This window comes from Leptonychotes weddellii, chromosome 13 (assembly GCF_054177405.1).
Source record: "Leptonychotes weddellii isolate Sample4059 chromosome 13, ASM5417740v2, whole genome shotgun sequence".
Lineage (NCBI taxonomy): Eukaryota > Metazoa > Chordata > Mammalia > Carnivora > Phocidae > Leptonychotes > Leptonychotes weddellii.
Window position 1 is genome coordinate 58,922,225 of NC_138381.1, and position 8,056 is coordinate 58,930,280.

An 8,056-nucleotide genomic window follows, 5' to 3' on the forward strand; every position below is an offset into this window, starting at 1 on the left:
GAGCCCAACGTGGGACTCCATCCCACGATCCTGAGATCATGACCGGAGCTGAAACCAAGAGTCAGAGGCTCAACTGACTGAGCCACCCAGGTGCGCCCAGGTCCTGCTAGTTCTCGCCAGACTCTAACACTGTATCCTGGACTGCCTGCTGCTAAATCTCACGGCCCCAGAGCCTCACCTTTGGATCTCTGTGGGTGCTGCAGATAGAGGCTTCAATTCTCTAAGAATCAGGGCCCCCTTGATCATCATGAGCCTTTCTTACAGTCCCAGGTTTCTGCCCGATTAAGGGAGTTGGTCTGACCATGCCATCTACACTTGGGGAGCCAAACTGATACTGGCCTGTGCCAGAGCAATCCATAGAAGCCCATCTTCTGGGGCGCCTGGGTGGCTCAGTCGTTAAGCATCTGCCTTCGGCTCAGGTCATGATTCCAGGTCCTGGGATCGAGCCCCACAGCAGGCTCCCTGCTCCGCGGGAAGTCTGCTTCTCCCTCTCCCACTCCCCCTGCGTTCCCTCTCTCGCTGTGTCTCTCTCTCTGTCAAATAAATAAATAAAATCTTTAAAAAAAAAAAAAAAAAGAAGCCCATCTTCTGTACTCAGCCTCTACAGCCACCAGCCAACAAGAGCTTCCTGAACCCAGTATGTGTCCTGCTGGAATTCTGAGCTGTGCTTCTGGGCTCCCTAGCTCCATCTCTGCTAACTTAATAACTGCGTACTTTTCCTGTCTGGACTCTAAAGAGTTAGTTTTAGCAGTCCGTGGCAAGCTGTACAGCTTGCTTCACAGAGATCTTATAGGTGTTTAATATTTGTTCTCTTCACTGGTTAGTTTTGTAAACATGTGTTGAATGTGCCAGACATTGTGCTAGGTACTGGGGTGAAACATGAATAAGTTGTGGTGCTTGTTTTCATCATCATAATAATGACTCCTATAGAAATTCCTTGAGCACCTGCTATGTACCAGGTACTGTGCTGGACCTCTAAGAGCCTTTATACAGTACAGGAAGTGTGTTATGAAGGGGTAGGAGGAAAAGCTGGGTAGTTTGTATTATATACATAAGGCTCCAGACATAGCACATGGTTAGTGCTTGATAAACAATAGCTGTGTTTATAATATTAGGTGATAACATTACTGAAAGTGCCCCACAGGTCCAGAGGTGGGAGAACAAACATCTGAGCCAGAGGATGTGTAGAAGACACAGGAAGGTCAATCCAAAAAAAAAAAAAAAAGGAAAAGCGAGACTGCAAGCAGAAAAAGATGACCATTGCAGAGTAGCCAGTCTGTCTGGAACAGCAGAGTAGATAAAGGGTTGCACTGCACCAGTATATGGAAGGATGTCTAGAGAGTTCTAGCTATATGTGTGCTAGAGACTCTAGCCATGAAACCATTGACCATTAACCATATTCACAGGAGAAAATGATTGCGTGAAGTTGTAAAAACCGGAAGGAGAAGACAAGCCTGAAAATTATCCAATTAAAGGAAGGAAGATTGCAGACTGCTTAGTCACCTGAAGAGAGTAGCCCTTACAAAATGAGAGGAGATGATTGCATCACTTAAGTGAGCATTGATCAATGTGTTTGGCAGGACAAGTGGAAATGTTTTTCTCTTAAATAATTCAAGCCTGCAGCCTTCCAATTCAGTTTAAGATAGTATAAGCATCTGCTATATATAAATGTGTATGGCATACCACTGGTGAATGAGTAGAATTTAAAAGAGGAATAAGTAAAACTTACTGTCTATATTCAACTGAGTGTTCATGAATAAAACCCCTGACGATAAATATACAATAGCCTTCAGTTGAACACATTATACAAACACAAGGAAATTCTATTTGCTTGTTGATCTGGATTATAACATACTTACACCATCCATATAGTAATACTGTAATCTGAGGGAGTCAGGCCTGATGATTTAAAAACCTTTCTATTTCTAATGTTCTATATCTCTATAAGGTAGACATAATTCAAGTTCTATGAAGAATTTTCATGGCTGGTTGTTTACATTTTCCTGAGTTAATAGATTACAGAAAGTGGTGGGGAAACAAATGAAATTAAAAGAATATTAAAGTTATGGCTACGTGAGATGGGATTATATAGTATTGATATCCTTTATTCTTTTTAAAAGATTTTATTTATTCATTTGAGACACAGAGATAGAGCATGAGCAGGGGGAGAGGCAGAGGGAGAGGGAGAAGCAGGCACCCCGCTAAGCCAGGAGCCCGATGTGGGGCTTGATCCCAAGATGCTGGGATCATGACCTGAGCCAAAGGCAGATGCTTAATGAACTGAGCCACCCAGGCACCTCTAGTATTGATATCCTTTAACTAGTAACTTTACCATCCATTGGGAAGCAATGTTCTTATTTTATCAGAAGCAGCATAGTTTGGTGGCAAAATCAAAAGTTTTTAAAGTCTGGCAGAGCTCTGTATTAGTTTTATAACTAATACAAGTTACTTAACTTTTCTGGACCTTCTTTTCCTCTTCTTTAGCATAAGATGATAGGACTTGCATGTATGGCTGCTCCAAAGGTTAAATGAAAAGTAGATCTATAAAATAATTAGCAGTACAATGCCCCACCCTCAGTAGAAGCAACCCTTCCCCATAGTGATGTTGCCACTCTTCAGAATATTTGGAAAGCCTCTCTCTGGGGCACCTGGGTGGCTCAGTTGGTTGGGCATCTGCCTTCAGCTCAGGTCATGATCCCAGGGTCCTGGGATCGAGCCCCACATCCGGGCTCCCTGCTCAGCGGGGAGCCTGCTTCTCTCTCTCCTTCTGCCTGCTGCTTCCCCTGCTTGTACTTGTGCTCTCTCGCTCTCTCTGCCAAATAAATAAATAAAAATCTTAAAAAAAAAAAAAGAGGAAAGCCTGTCCCTAAATTGCCTACAGAGTCTGTGGCACAGCCTCTAGAGCATTAGTGTTGATGCTCAAGAAATCTAGTTTGTTTTTTAGGGGGGAAGGTAGATTTTATTTTTGAAAAAACAAAAACAAGAAAAGTTAACTCAGAGCTAAGTTAATGGGTGATCAGGTTTGCGATGTTAACAAGTGTGTTAACAAGTGTGGGTTATAGATTGACCCTGAAAGCAACTCCAGAGCCGACAATTTCCAGAAAGGTGTTGAACAAAAACAGCATTTTTGGAATCGGTCTCAGATAGATAAGTTCTTGTATGTTTAAATGTCAGCTTTATTACATTATAATCATATCTCATTTCTGTGGAAAGGATGATATAAAACAGCATTGATAATAGAGACTAGCAGAATGTGAGGAGAAAATAAAACCATAGAAAATACATAGAGGCCATCCTACTGGCAGAGAGTTAATTAAAATGTTTAAAAATTCTTTCTTTATATACAACTCAAGCCTGGGTACTAACAATTTTAAAAGTCACATTTCTAAATCTTACTATATTAAGGCCTTTTACATTCTCCCAGAGCAGAGCAGTCCTACTTTGTCTTCAACTCAGTATACCTTCAAACGAAGATGTCTTTCTCTTACCAACATCCTTCTTTAAGCTTCCCAGACTTCCCAGACCTCAGTCTGGGGGCACCTGGCTGGCTCAGTCAGTGGAGCATGCAACTCTTGATCTCGGGGCTGTGAGTTCGAACCCCACGTTGGGTGTAGAGATTACTTACAAATAAAATCTTTAAAAAACAAAAAACTTACATTAAACCTGTTACTGTCCTTTCTGCCTTTGAAACGTCTTGCATTCCGCCCCTTTTCCAGTCTTACTGTATCCACCATCATTACCTTCCTCGCTGGAGCTGGCCTGGATCACTGTATTAGCTAGGAAGCTCATTTCTCTGATTTCTTTTGTCTCCTGTTAGAGCTGTTTTACATTAGTTTTCCTAAAATAACACTCCCATCTTGTGTAGGTATTTGTTACAATACCTAACACATTGATTTATAAATATTTATTTACGAGGTACTAATTTGAGTACCTGTCTCTGGTTGGATTTTGAAATCTTTGAAAACAGGAACTATATTCTTTATCTGTGGCAGCAGTGCTTAGTACAAGGCCTTGCACACAGCTATGTGGCCCCAAGTAAGTTATATAACTATTCTGTGCTTCAATTTCTTCATCTGTAAGATGGTGATAATAGTCTCTATCTCAAAGCTTTGCTGTGTTAAGAGTATGTGTGTGTGTATCAAAAGGTAGCTTTTATGTTATGATAGTTTTTGTATATGATTGTTTTTGCATTATTTTTTTTTTTAAAGATTTTATTCATTTATTTGACAGAGAGAGTCACAGCGAGAGAGGGAACACAAGCAGGGGGAGTGGCAGAGGGAGAAGCAGGCTCCCCGCCGAGCAGGGAGCCCGACGCGGGGCTCGATCCCAGGACCCTGGGATCATGACCTGAGCCGAAGGCAGACGCCCAATGACTGAGCCACACAGGCGCCCCTGTTTTTGCATTATTATTAACACTCAAAAAAGTTATAGCTTTCTAATTCAAGGTAAACTCCTTTTTTCCTGACTCTTTGAGGGCCTCTGTTTTCAGGACCACCTTATCTCTCCAGGTTAGTCTCATTGTCCCCTAACATAGTCTCTCATTCCCATTAGGCGACGCTCTTTTTTGTCCACCCAGTGCGCTGTACTGTTTACTGGCCATTTCCATCCTGGAGCATCCTTCCCCTTCCACCAGTGCCCTCACAAACCCCACCCATATCCTTTAAGGTCCTCAGGAAGTATCTCCTCCTGTGGGAGGTCTTTATCAGCAGTTCCATCTTACACTCACCTCTCTCTTCTGAGATCCTTTGGCATTTGGACTTTGTATCTCAGTTTAGGTACCTAATACTGTAGTTTCTCATGTTTCTTTTGTCCGGTATACTGTCTAGAGTATACGCTCCTAGAGGATAGGGACCATATTATATTTCTTTTGTATTCTCTACTATACATGGTATTGTTCTGGGCTTGTATTCATTCATTTGATGTGCTTTCTTGATGCATATTTAATGACTCTAGTAGGCAGTGGGATACAATAATTAATAAGAGGTGCCTCCATTCTAATGGGGAGCTAGAGATGTAAATATTCAGGATTTTGTAGGGTCACTGCTATGGAAGACTTGAGAGCAGGTGATTAATGCTCGGATCTGTTAATTAGATAAATCACAGATCTGAGCAGAGGGTGAACTGGGTGAGTGACTGGAAGTCAGGGCCTTCAGTCTGGAGCCTTAGCTGTGGCATGACAAAGGCCTGAGCTAAGGCACTGGAAATAGGATGAATTCAGGAGATATTGTGGGAATTAAAAGGGATTTGTGACCATTCAAATACAGAATATGGAGTATAGACGATACACTCAAGATGACTCAGGTTTCTTCCTTGAGCATTGGTTTGATGGTGGAGCCATTTAGGAAACAGGAGCCCTGAGGGAAAAAGAGCAAATTTGGAGATTTAGATACCTATGGAACCTCCAAAGAGAGATTCCTGTGACCAGCTGGAAATTCAGGTCTGGAGCCTAAGGATTAGAATTTAGACTAGAGAGAGCGAGAGCTGGGAATCTTAGTAAATAGTGGTGGTTGAATCCATGGGAAAGGAAGAGATCACCTGAACACAGGATGCAGAAAGATGAGAGGTAGAAAGTGACTGAGACAGCAATGTTCAGAGAAGTTAGAGGAGATGCAGAAATGAGCAGGCCACCCAAGGTCAGAGTGCCAGGTAGTAGTTAATGCTTGAGGGGTCAATTCACAAGTGTGTATTGAATTCAGAGTTCAGGAGAGCATTGAAATGGGCTAAGCTGTCCCTAGTAGTTCAATATATAGTGGCCAAAATGAATTGAATAAGGAGAAGGAAGGCACAACTATGAGGATAAGCTTTGAATAAGCTTGGAATGACAGGAAGGAGAAAGAACAGTTCATTGAGGATGAGATCTGGCTTTTTTAAAAATGAAACTCTTTTGAACATTTTTATGAAAAAAGGGGAAGCAGCCAGAATAGGGAGAAGGCAGTGTCTGTTGTGTGCTAGGCTATCTCCTAACACTTTTATACATTCTTTCATTCCATTCTCATAATCACCTTGAAGTGGGGGTCTCCTATCCACTTGACGTATGAGGCTCAGCAAGGCTAACTAACTTGCCCAGAGGGGTGAGGATTTGTTCGACTACAAAGACTAAACACTTGCCTGCCACATGTTGTTTCCAGACTCATTCCCACCCCTTTAAAATTTGTTGGTCCAGGGGCGCCTGGGTGGCTCAGTTGTTAAGCGTCTGACTTCGGCTCAGGTCATGATCCCAGGGTCCTGGGTTCGAGCCCCGCATTGGGCTCCCTGCTCGGCGGGAAGCCTGCTTCTCCCTCTCCCACTCCCCCTGCTTGTGTTCCCTCTCTCGCTGTGTCTCTCTCTGTCAAGTAAATAAAATCTTTAAAAAAAAAATTGTTGGTCCAGATTTAGAAGGAGGTGGGAAAGAATGAGACCAAGGTCACTGTATAGAGACTGCCTGGGGAGCAGTAAGGATATTATCTCATGACAAGGGGCAGGACGTGAGGAAAAACCTCAACAGAGTAAGCCTGCAGTTGGACACAGGGAGCTAAGGGGACATACCGAGCCTTAGGTGGTCATCTCCTAAGAAGAGGGAGCAGAGGAGGGTAGTGTGAGATTAAAAAATGCTAATTGGATGATTGACAGAAATCATCACTGAATAGCAGTGTTTAAAATGCTTTGGTAGGGGCATCTGGGTGGCTCAGTTGGTTGAATGTCCGACTCTTAATTTTGACTCAGGTCATGATCCCGGGGTTGTGAGATTGAGCCCTGCATCGGGCTCCGTGCTGGGCATGGAGCCTGCTTAAGATTCTCTCTCTCCCTCTGCCCCTCCCCCCCTCAAAAAATAAAGTAAAATAAAATGCTTTGGTAAAAGAAGGGAAAGTTGGTTAAAGATTTTTTTAATCCTATCTGAAAATGCTTTCATTTTCTTGAGATTTAAAAAAAGGAGAAGGCAAAAAAGGAGCCAAGTTAAAAAAAAAAAAAAAGACTTCTAAAAAAGGGGTAGGAAGAATTGGAAGATCAGTATATGGTAGAAGAACGATATGAAAGCATTTTTATGTTTATATAAATTTAAGTTCCTATTCCCTAAAGAATAAGGGATGAGGTATCAATGAACTCCAGATTCTTAAGATGATATAGAGAACCCAAGGCCTTCTGATACAACAGAGAGCATTGAACCCCGGAGTGAAGAGACCTGCCTCAGATCCTGGCTCTGTCGCTAGGCAATTCCCATCATCCCACTAGGTCTGTTTTCTCAGCTGCAAAATCTAGGGGTTGATCTATGATATCCAGAGTGCCTTTGAGCTCGGAATATCTGTGCTGGTGTTTAGATATGGTATAACATAATGGTTAGGAGCACAGACTCTGGAGTCAGGATGCTACATTATCTCAGCATCTCCTACCCAAGTTGTATGACCATGGGCAAGTTATTAGCTTCTCTGGGCCTCAGTTTCCTCATCTGTCAACTAGGGATACTAATAGTAAATAACCCACTGAATGGTTATGAAGATTCAATGAAAAAAATCTATAAAAAGTGCCTGACAACAATAAGGTTCCATTTACCTTCTGTTCCTTGCAACCTTGGTAAATGGAATTAACCAATTGGAGTCTGCCAGGTTCCCCTTTTGGGAAAGGAATGAAAGGAATCTTCAAAGATCTGAGTGGTCAGGACCTCTGAGTTATGATTCAGCCACAGTCAACTGTCAAATTTTCCCACAGCTCAGTGGAAAGTCACTGAAGACTCTGCGAAAACAGTGCCACCCCTCCTTCAGTGTTTCTCAGCTGGGATGCACCGCTGACTCGGGAGGTCTGACCGTATCAGTGTTCGGCAGGGAGAGGATCTAAGCAGGCTCAGTAGATTTACCAACCCAAGTACTAAGTGTCTGTGGGTGCTTCTGCTTTGCCAACAATGTTGCAAGGCTCAAGCCTGTGAGAGTTCATTGTCAACCCAAATGTGGGGCACCAAAGAAGAAAAATTGGGGGTGTGGGTTGTTTTTCCAGGCAGGAACAATGATGTAGTGACTGTCAGGTTATTTCAAAATTTGGAATCTTAAGTCTTCATCCCCCACACCTTTCTCTGTGTGTAAAGTTA